We start from the raw sequence: 11991 nt of genomic DNA on the forward strand, positions 1-11991 counted from the left end.
AGAGTTTGTTGCAAACACTTAAAGAGTAACTGTAGTTTTAATTTTTATTTCATAAATCAATAGAACACATGAAAATTAGAAACTTTGTAATATATCTTATCAGAGAGATTTGCTTCTTTCTTGGAGAGAATTGATCAGTTATTATCAAAATTCTCAATTCTGAGGTAAAATCTGTATTATTCCGTGAAGACGGACTTTCCCATTAATGAGATAGGAGATGGCAGTTATTACAATTCTATGTAGACGGAAGAAGGGAGGAGCTAAAGACAGAGCTCCTCCTCCTATCTAGGTAGAATCAACTGCCATTTAATGTCCTCTTCCTCTCTGGAGAGGCTATTTGCAGATTTACATTCCCAGAGGAGCATTGCGTGGCCTATAAGTCTCCTTAAGCCAGCTTTGCACTCTCCACAGGTAGAAACATTCCCCCTTAGACACCAAGTCATTGGCCTCTCACCAAGCCAAATCAGATCTTATGCTTTGCACTAAGGAGGGGAAAACCCCCCGAAACATGAGACTGCAAACGGAGCTTCTAGTCTAGCTTCTTATCCTAAAGGTACCGTCACACTAGGCGATATCGCCAGCGATCCGTGACGTTGCAGCGACCTGGATAGCGATATCGCTGTATTTGACACGCAGCAGCGATCTGGATCCCGCTGTGAAATTGCTGGTCGCTGCTAGAAGGTCTGCACATTATTTGGTCGCTAGGTCGCCGTGTATCGCCGTGTTTGACAGCAAAAGCAAGGATACCAGCGATATTTTACACTGGTAACCAGGGTAAACATCGGGTTACTAAGCGCAGGGCCGCGCTTAGTAACCCGATGTTTACCCTGGTTACCAGCGTAAAAGTTAAAAAAACAAACAGCACATACTCACCAGCGCGTCCCCCAGCCTCTGCTTCCTGACACTGACTGAGCGCCGGCCCTAAACTGAAAGTGAAAGCACAGCGGTGACGTCACCGCTGTGCTGTTAGGGCCGGAGCTCAGTCAGTGTCAGGAAGCAGAGGCTGGGGGACGCGCTGGTGAGTATGTGCTGTTTGTTTTTTTAACTTTTACGCTGGTAACCAGGGTAAACATCGGGTTACTAAGCGCGGCCCTGCGCTTAGCAACCCGATGCTTACCCTGGTTACCCGGGGACCTCGGCATCGTTGGTCGCTGGAGAGCGGTCTGTGTGACAGCTCTCCAGCGACCAAACAGCGACGCTGCAGCGATCGGCATCGCTGTCGCTATCGCTGCAGCGTCGCTTAATGTGACGGTACCTTAAGTCTTGTGGCAACGCTCGTTAAAGGGTCAGTATTGACTTTTAGGACTACTACATCCAATAGGTGAAGCTATATTTAAAGTCCTCTTCCTATCTGAAGAGGATTTTTGCATATTTAAATTACCAGAGGAGTATTGCAAGGTCTGTAAATTTCCTTATGACGATTTACTTTCTTCAAGGAGAATTGTTGAATTGTTCCTCCTTAGACCCCAGACCACAGGCATCTCACCTTGCCAAATCAGATCACCTGCATTGCACTGAGGAAGGGCAAATACCCCAAAACATGTGGCTGCAAATTGAGTTTCTGGTTTCAGCCATCATCAGCCAGGAAGCAGGGGGGATGTCGTACGAGCACGCATCAAAGTCAGGAAGACAACATAGGACGTATCAGTACGTCCTATGTCGGTAAGGGATCCAGGGAACAAGATCGTAACATAAAAAATAAACTATTGTCAACATTTTTTAAAAAGTACTTATATTAGAAAGACCTGATTTAGACAATAGGTCATTTTCTGATGATGCACTCTCTAAGTTTCTTCATTCAGTTGGATGATATGTTGCACCAGGAAAGTGTGTGATACCCATGTCTAATTAGCTGGGACTGTGAGTCTCAGCACTAGCATTACTCCATAATAAACCCTTCCGCTCAGTAGACATGGATACAGAAAATGTTGTTTTACAAAAGTCAAGCAGAAGGATTTTTTATAGCAATAGCTCTATAAAATTATTAGTAAATCCATAAGAAGCTTATAACATACAGTCTTATGTTTCATCAACCACTTCACAGTTGGCACAGTCATAGGAATACTGTGCGCCAAAAATGGTATTAGTAGATGCTTAGGAAAGGGATATCTGTTCTTTATCAAGCTCAATCAGCACATATAATGCATTATAGACTTACAATATAAACAGATGTAAACTCAGGGTGTGAACAGAGTGTGGGAAAAGATCTACACAATAGCTAGAAAGGGGATCAATTTCCTTTTTCTTAAAGGGAACCTGTAATGTCCCTGAATGCTATTAACCTGCAGATATAGGAGACTAGTCAGCGTATAACTCGGCAGAGGCAATCTGATGTTTCATCAGATAGAACGCGCTCCAATGTTATTATATGGAGCAGTACTGACTAGCACTTATTTTCTCATGTCGAGTTGGCATGAGAAAAAAATCACTGCACGCTGCGATTAGCAGCGTTTATCAGATATGTCTATGGGTGCGTGCAAAACATTGGACTGCACTCGGATGTCATCCTGGTGCAGTCCATTATATGCCAACAAACAGAATACAACAGATGGAGAAATTAAGTTCTCCATCTTCTCCGCACTTGTGATCCGATTCTCGCATGTAGTTAAATGACACTCGGATCACGCGCGCCGCAGAGTTTGAGTCGAGAGTCATTTGCATATAGCAGCCGATTCTCTCGCATGAGAGAATAATCAGATGCTATATGTTAGTGTGAACAAGCCCTTATTCACCCAAAGATGAACTTTATTCCTCCTAGCAATCTCTGGTTTTCAACCATAGAGGCACAGACAGCGTGGCTTCATTGGACGCTCAGTATACACTGAGTGCCCGCTGCAAGCACGACCTGACACACTGACTGACAGCCAACTCGACACTATTGCACTGCAGGGATGTCAGTCGGCCAAAGAGCTGGAAAATGCTTACTGGGACTACTCACTGTATTCTGAGCGATGACTCAAACCACGCCAGCATCACTATATGGCTAAAAGCTAGAGGCTGCCGCGAGGAATAAAGTTCATTTTCTCCGGGCTCCGGGCTTAGCCGCACAGCTCTAGGCCTCCTTCACACAGCCGTATAAAACACATACTTGAAAAACTGGTACCGGTGTCAGTGTTTTCCATCAGTGTGTCATCAGTGTGTCATCCATGTGTCCATTCTTACCATCAGTGTGTCATCCATGTGTCTGTTTTTACCATCAGTGTGTCATTAGTGTGTCATCCATGTGTACGTTTTTATCAACAGGGTGTCATCGGTGTTTTAACAATATGGAAAAAGAAAGAATAAGTTATAAAGCTTCCCCTATACTTTGCTATGTTAAACACGGACAGCACACGGATGGCTGCCATGTGCAATAGCTGTTTTTCATGGACCTAGAGACTTGTTTTGGCCCTTGTCATTCGAGCTGCCAGAAAAAACGGACATGTCTCCGTGTCTTTTGCACTGACACACGATCTGTATAAAAACACGGACATGTGTATAGCACCATAGGTTATAATGGGTATGGAGCGCTCGCTAGGACCATGGGTTACTCGGTACCATGATGGCACAGTTCTTAAAGGGGAAGTGTCACAGCGGCAGTTACCCGGTCCGTGGCCCTGGGTGTCCAATAAAAGGGGATGAATGGAAGGGGAAATAAAGTCTAATGTTGGATTCCACCCCACGCTCCGGGTCTTTGCCACTCACCATCTTGTAGTCCAGGTTCTTTCCTGTTCCCAGGTCTCTCTCCTTTATGGGCGGAGCTTCTTCTTTCTCCCACCATCCAGGATCAGGAGGCGGATCTCACTTGCTGACTGGCATATTCTAAGGGTACCGTCTCACTATACGATTTACCAACGATCACGACCTGCGATACGACCTGGCCGTGATCGTTGGTAAGTCGTTGTGTGGTCGCTGGGGAGCTGTCACACAGACCGCTCTCCAGCGACCAACGATGCCGAGGTTCGCTGGTAACCAGGGTAAACATCGGGTTACTAAGCGCAGGGCCGCGCTTAGTAACCCGATGTTTACCGTGGTTACCAGCGTAAAAGTAAAAAAAAAACAAAACGTACATACTTACATTCCGGTGTCCGTCAGGTCCCTTGCCGTCTGCTTCCCTCTCTGACTGAGTGCCGCCGTACAGTGAGAGCAGAGCGCAGCGGTGACGTCACTGCTGTGCTGTGCTCTCACTTTCCGGCCGGCAGACAGTCAGAGCGGGAAGCGGACGGCAAGGGACCTGACGGACATCAGATGGTAAGTATGTACGGTTTGTTTTTTTTTACTTTTACGCTGGTAACCACGGTAAACATCGGGTTACTAAGCGCGGCCCTGCGCTTAGTAACCCGATGTTTACCCTGGTTACCAGCGAATGCATCGCTGGATCGCTGTCACACACAACGATCCAGCGATGACAGCGGGAGATCCAGCGATGAAAGAAAGTTCCAAACGATCTGCTACGACGTACGATTCTCAGCAGGGTCCCTGATCGCTGCTGAGTGTCAGACACTGCGAGATCGTAACGATATCGCTAGAACGTCACGGATCGTACCGTCGTAGCGATGAAAATGCCACTGTGTGACGGTACCCTTAGAGTGCAGAAGTACTTAAAGTAGGCAGCCATGACTTTCGCGCCCTTGCCCTGGTGCCGACCACGATGACATGACCCCCGTGCACCGTGTGGGACCACAATGGTGGCAAATTAACAGTTCAATTCAGTCTCTGGCACACAGGACCCAGTTTGTTTGGTCAGTCCATCCTGTTCGTGACGCCAAAATGGAGTGTGGGACCGTGGGGAACTTGGTACCAGGTCAGCACAGTTCTTAAAGGGGAAGTGTCACAGCGGCAGTGACCCGGTCCATGGCCCTGGGTGTCTAATAAAAGGGGAAGAATGGAAGGGGAAATAAAGTCTAATGTAGTGTTTGTGACACCACCTGTGGTACCCGGCCAGGGATGGCGACGCTGCTTAAAGGGGTCCACTGGGGATGATGGTATTGTGAGTCGCCCGCCAGGGCCGTGGGGTACCCGGTACCGGGTCCGGTGTTCACAGGGGTTTGTCACGTGGCGACCTGGTCCGTGGCCCTGGGCGTCCATGTAAAAGGGAAATTGAATAAAGTTTATGTTTGTGACGCCACCTGTGGTATTCGGTCTGTGGGGACCGACGCTGCTTTAAGGGGTCCTCTGGGGTGATGTTATGGCAGCTAGATGGTATAACTTTCCACAGGTGAAGTATATCCCCAGGGCTACCGGTCTGTAGATGGAAGATGGTGAATGGCACAGTAAAGAATGAGGACACAGGGGTGCAGTTTCTTTACCTGGTTTACTGAAGACTTCAGGTAGCCACAGTCCAGGGTACCAGATCACAGGATAGGCAGAGTCCGGCCGGCTTGGAGGCAAGTTGGGAGTCCCCTTTTCCAGGTGGAGTTAAAAGCCTTCTTCTAGCGCGGTGGTGTTGTAGTCCCTTACTGCCTATGGTCCTCACAGTTCTTCTCTCTGTCGCCTATATAGGATAGGACACAAACCCTTATGACAGGTGACTCAAGCATTTTTACAGGATCTCTATCATGACCCAGGCTCTATGCGTCACTCTGCCTCCTGGGTATTGAGGCAGACAGGTAACTTGCAGTTCAGCTGTTCTTCCGGTCTCTGCTGTAAGTCTTAGAGTCCCTTACAACCTCGGTGTTCCGGCTACCGGTTATCTGAGCCTCAGAGGGAGGCAGCCCATTTGCAGCTGGTCTCCCCTGACATCACTCTCCTGCACTTTGCTCTCCTACATGCTCACTGCATTCTGTTCTGCTTTTGGTATTATCTCTGTCCAGGAGCTGCAGCACTTTCTCGTGGCTGCACGGCTCCTCATACGTTCTTCCTGCCTCAGACTGCTCCAGTCTGCTGTTCGGCACTATCTGACTAACTTTCCCTCCAAACCACAATATATATAGGGGACTCACCTAGGCATAGGATCAAAAGCTCCACCTTGTGGCCTGGAGTGTGAACATGTTGCATGTTTGTGTTTACCTGGTGAAAGTTATCCTTTCTTGCCTTCAAGCGTGACATCACTCTCCCCATGAGGAAAGCAATGTCACTGTGACAACCAGGACCCTGGGGCATCACGATTGCAGCAGAGTTGGTATAGCTCCCCACAGGTAGAGCTTGGTCCCCAGAGCTCCCAGTGTAGTTGGTAAGGGATGTTAGATGGTGAAGTGCAAGAAGGAATTGGACAACACAGAGTTGCAGTCTCTTTACCTTTTACTGGTGCAGTTCAGGTACAGGTTACAGGTGGTCTTTGGAACCCGGGCAGCCTGGAAGTGATTTGGAATCCCCCTAACCAGGTGGGGTTGGAAGCCTTCCTTTCTGCGCTGTATTCTCAGTCCCTTGCTGCCTGAGGCTTCACATAAGGTTCTCTCTCAATCTGTCCTTTTAGGTGGACACTACGCGCATGACAGGCAACTCGAGCCTTTTTACAGGTGTCCCTCTCTCGTGGTGACTCCGGGCTCTATTTGCTGCTGTGCCTTCGGGTGTAATTGTAGCCGGGGACTTGGAATCTCCTGCCCGCCGGTTTCTGCTGTGGGGCATACAGTTCCCGCACAACCTCGGACTTCTGGCCTCTGGTTTCTGCACTCAATCCTGGGGGTGAGCTCACTTGCAGCTCCACTCCCAGTATCTCTCTAATCCTGTGCTCCTTCTCCCTTCACTGTCTCCTACAATCTCCTCTAACTCTTCCTCCAGCCAGAATATATATAGAGAAGCTACCCTGAATCTGGATCTAGAGCTCCCCCTTCTGGCCTGGAGTCAGAAAAGTGTTGCATGTTAGTGTTTCCAAGTTAAAGGGATCCTTGTCGCTTCCAGGCATGGCATCACCCTCCCTGTGAGGAAGGGCAATACCACTGTGACTACTGGCTTCCAGGGGTGTCACAGGTACGTGTGGGATCTGTGAAAATAAAACGGATACCATACATACTGGAAACACGGACATGTGAAGTGGGCATAAACCTGCAAATTAACTCCATATCTGCATGTTATTAGTATTTGGGACATGACAGGTTCCCTTTAATTATCTGATACTTTACTCAATCACATTTTTTTTAAAAAAGATATAGCAAGAAATCAGATGATTTTCTGGTTGCTGAAGTTTTTGTAGCTGCATCTCTATCCTAATGATAATGCCATCTTTTTGCTATCATAGATTTCATACCAAGACTGAAGACTCTTGGGATAAAGAGGTAGGGTATAATCCCATACAGTAGCTGTCTATGAGCTCTGTATTATGCATCCACACAATAGTGATTCCTAATAATGCTGTGTGCATGAGGACCTAGTAGTATTTTGAACTGCAATATATTAAAAATGATTGTATTAGTTTTTCCCTGCAAGTATTTTCTATGGCGCTGAGGTTACAGATGGTCCAAAAAAGTATTAAAGCCTATTATAACCCCAAACCAAGGAATGGGTTAGATTGATATTTGCTTTTTTTTTGTATCATGAAACACAATTTGATTTATTTCCGCTCCCTTCTTTCTTTGTTGTAATATCTACTATGTTAAAGGATTGTGAAAGCTAAAATGCTTAGGTAGACAATAGTTACTTATGCTTTGGTTGATGGAAATCCACCAGAAGGATATTATAAAAGCACCTTAATGTGAACGGTACTTTACCTCAATGCTGAGATATCATCATTTGAAGGTGTAGAATAAAGTAGAATAAAATTATAATGGCAGGTCCACTGGGCTATTCTACCAATTGGTTATGAACAAAATATTGAGCATTCAACAAAGAATACAATGGATTCAAAGTTTTGAGTCCACTGCATTTTTGACTCTCACCACCTTTCTCCATCACCTGCCACCCTCCACCATCCTGATCACTGACAGTCAAAGCACAAAGTCAATCTTTTGGGGACTTGCGGTGTTGGAAGGAGGCAGGGGGTGAAATCTCAGTTGCATAAAAGACACATAATTATAAGTTCCCCATACTCTTTCCTAGGGCTTGTTTCCATTTATTTCACCCAACAGCTTTTTCATCAATTTCCCGCTGGCATTTGTGTATCAGTCTTTATTAAACTTTAGTAAAAGCCTTAATGGCATCAATAATTAGCATCATACCAACACCCAAAGTAGAAAACAACCAGGGGGAGTGCCTACCCCTAAACTGGCCTACCTCAACCTACCTACCAGTGGAGGTTGGCCCCCTAAACCTGCGCACTGGTGCCCCCGCTCCTCGACGGCTCTCCCTGCTCACCCTATTGGGCCCTATAGTGGCAGGGAGTGAGGTAGATGGTGAATAGGTAGGTGAGAAAGAGGAGAGATGTGTGTGCAGTACTTTGGATCCTTCTTTTATAAAGGCAGCTGGAAGGATTGTCGTCAGCTTGTTAGCTAAGCAAAATATTCTGATAACATTAACAAAAGTGCTGTATTACACAACTGCCCTAAGTTAAATTGAATATTACTAATAACTATCTAAAAGATTATTCTATCTGTAGCTTTCACTGTTGCACAAAATGTTTGTAATATGGTCAATGATGTCTTGAACCTATATATGGCGAGAGTGTACCAAATACTCTTTCACGCCCTCACAAATCTGAGCCTGAACAGTGTGTACAGAGAAATATCCTACATACTCTCCTATATCCTCTGTGTGTAGAAACTCCAATATGTGGCCTCTATCAATTAGTTAAACCGCAGAGTAGCAATGTAGATATACATTTATGATCTAGTAGCAAGTACCTAGTATTCTAGGCTCTATCTCTACATACAGCACACCTATAGTGTAGATGAAAAAATAGATAACTGCCACAAAAGGGTTACTACACATATAATGGCCAGACAAACATAAAAATTAAACAAAACCAAACCAAAAAACCATCACCCTTAAAACAATAAAAAGCATCATAGGTCAGATAACGACTCCCAAATCATATAGCCCATTAAGTCATGTACCAGGTTGAATTAAATTACTCGACGCGTTTCCCCTCTGCCGAGGTTCATCAGGAGAAAGATATAACCAAGGTACTTATCTCATTACTGCAAACATGAGCCCAAGGTGAATGGATTTGATGAGATAGAGTGGTGGAGACAATCCGCCATTAAGATATGATGCTGAGGAGCCCATTCGCCCCCCTCTGCCTCTTAAATAGGTACGCTACTAATTACCTCGTGTACGCTACCATATTGTGTGCAACGGCACTTCCGGTTTCTGATCTCACGCCCCCTAGTGCCAGCGATGTGGTCTGGCATGCGTGCCAGCTCTGCGTGTCAAGAGGGAGTTTCCGGTAAGTATGCGAATCAGTTCTCGCGGTGTTACTATGTGAACGCCCATCATTAACATACACGCCCATCAATCACGCGGGTATCCGCCCCCCGGCAACCGAAATCCAGATGGGAGGCGTTCACGTAGATAATATGTAACCAAGGGGCGCCGAGGCATGTAGCACCGAGGCATACGCTGCTGTAACATTTCCACATACATATTCATTGACAACTAGGATGATAGATAGAGGTGACAAGTGCAGCGACAGTGCAGCCAATGTTGGCTACAAAAACGTACTTATTTTTTATATAGAATTCATGCTTTTTATAATGCAATTATATGTGGATATCTAATCAAGAGGGTATCCCTAAACAAATATCAGGTCAAACAAGAGTGCCTATATTCATTGGGTCTATAATAATATAGATTGGAGGTGGATCCACACATAATGATGGAATTATAATGGTGGTGGATATATAGTGTGGTTATTTCCTATGATGAAGAACACCCACAAACAATAGATATGCAGTGGGTATAATATAATCGCAATATGAGCATATGCCCACCACCAAGAAATCATATACAAAAATGAACAGGATTCTGGTCATGTGTTGTACCCGAGCCCGATGTAAGACAAATGCTACACACCAATATGTGCAATATGACTTAGGATAAAAGCCAAATCAGTATCTCAATTCGCAGACACGGTGTTTCGGGCTGTTGGCCCTCGTCAGTGCGAAGCATGAGAACTGATTTGGCTAGGTGAGAGGCTCATGCTTCACACTGACGAGGGCCAACAGCCCGAAACACCGTGTCTGCGAATTGAGATACTGATTTGGCTTTTATCCTAAGTCATAGTGCACGACTCGTTAAAGGGTTGATTGTGACTTGTAGGATCGCTACTTCCAATAGGTGGCGCTATAGAGTTAAGTCCTCTTTTTTTCAGCAGAGGCAATTTGCATATTTAAATTCCCAGAGGAGCATTGCACGGCGAATAAGCCTCCTTACCTTGACAAGCCAGCTGGTATGTCACTCTCCATAAGGAGAAACGTTACCCCTTAGACCCCACTTCAGAGCCTCTCACCTAGCCAAATCAGTTCTCATGCTTCGCACTGACGAGGGCCAACAGCCCGAAACACCGTGTCTGCGAATTGAGATACTGATTTGGCTTTTATCCTAAGTCATATTGCACGACTCGTTAAAGGGTTGATTGTGACTTGTAGGATCGCTACTTCCAATAGGTGGCGCTATAGAGTTAAGTCCTCTTTTTTTCAGCAGAGGCAATTTGCATATTTAAATTCCCAGAGGAGCATTGCATGGCGAATAAGCCTCCTTACCTTGACAAGCCAGCTGGTATGTCACTCTCCATAAGGAGAAACGTTACCCCTTGAATAATATAGGCATCTTTTAATGTACCATTTAAATAGCTAGCGGCGGAGAGTAGGCGGAAAGATCATAATATAGGCTCCCTAAATTCTCATATTTAACCTCACTCACATATTAGGAGGAAAAAGGGAATTAGATAGATGTCTCTGCAATAAGAGAAAATGAAAAACAGTTTTTGGCCTATTCCGACCAATGTAAGGACTGGGCTATAGATGTCAAAGGTCACTATCATAGACACATAAAGAACAAGAGACCTGGGTGTATAAATAGAACAAGTGGGGAAACTATAAAAAGCAGCCAAATTGTATTTGTTCATTGAGCCCCATAGGGGAAGTAGTGTCTAATCTATATATCCATCTCAACTCTTTTTGTAAGATTTTCTTATTCCAGTCACCACGGCGCACTGATGGTACTATCACTTCAATCACAGAAAATGATATGGAGTCGAGATCACCACCATGCACTTCTCTAAGGGTACCGTCACACAGTGCAATTTTGATCGCTACGACGGCACGATTCGTGACGTTCCAGCGATGCATTTACGATATCGCTGTGTCTGACACGCTACTGCGATCCGGATCCCCGCTGAGAATCGTACGCCGTAGCAGATCGTTTGAAACTTTCTTTCGTCGTCTAGTGTCCCGCTGTGGCGGCATGATTGCATCGTGTGACACAGGTTGTATACGTCATGAAATTATCGCTCCAGCGCCGTGTATTGCAACGTGTGACCGCAGTATACGACGCTGGAGCGTCACGAATCGTGCCGTCGTAGCGATGAAAATGGCACTGTGTGACGGTACCCTAACATGTTTGGAGATTGGGGTATCTCTAGCGAGACGGATGTCTCCTATATGATCCCCAATACGTCTCCTCAGCTCCCTCTTGGTTTTTCCCACATAGCTCATAGGACATGAGCACTGGAATAGATACACAACTCCACTAGTTTTGCAATTGTCAAAGTGTCTGTTCCGGTATATCCTCCCAGTCGTGGTATTTGAGAAACTTTTACCAACCTTGATGTATCCACAGAATGAGCAACCCCCACATTTGAAAGTGCCAACCTGCCTTCTGTCTAAACTCCCTCTTGACACGCAGAGCTGGCACGCATGCCAGACCACATCGCTGGCACTAGGGGGTGTGAGATCAGAAACCGGAAGTGCCGTTGCACACAATATGGTAGCGTACACGAGGTAATTAGTAGCGTACCTATTTAAGAGGCAGAGGGGGGCGAATGGGCTCCTCAGCATCATATCTTAATGGCGGATTGTCTCCACCACTCTATCTCATCAAATCCATTCACCTTGGGCTCATGTTTGCAGTAATGAGATAAGTACCTTGGTTATATCTTTCTCCTGATGAACCTCGGCAGAGGGGAAACGCGTCGAGTAA

Source organism: Ranitomeya variabilis, chromosome 8 (genome assembly GCF_051348905.1).
Source record: "Ranitomeya variabilis isolate aRanVar5 chromosome 8, aRanVar5.hap1, whole genome shotgun sequence".
NCBI classification, from domain to species: domain Eukaryota; kingdom Metazoa; phylum Chordata; class Amphibia; order Anura; family Dendrobatidae; genus Ranitomeya; species Ranitomeya variabilis.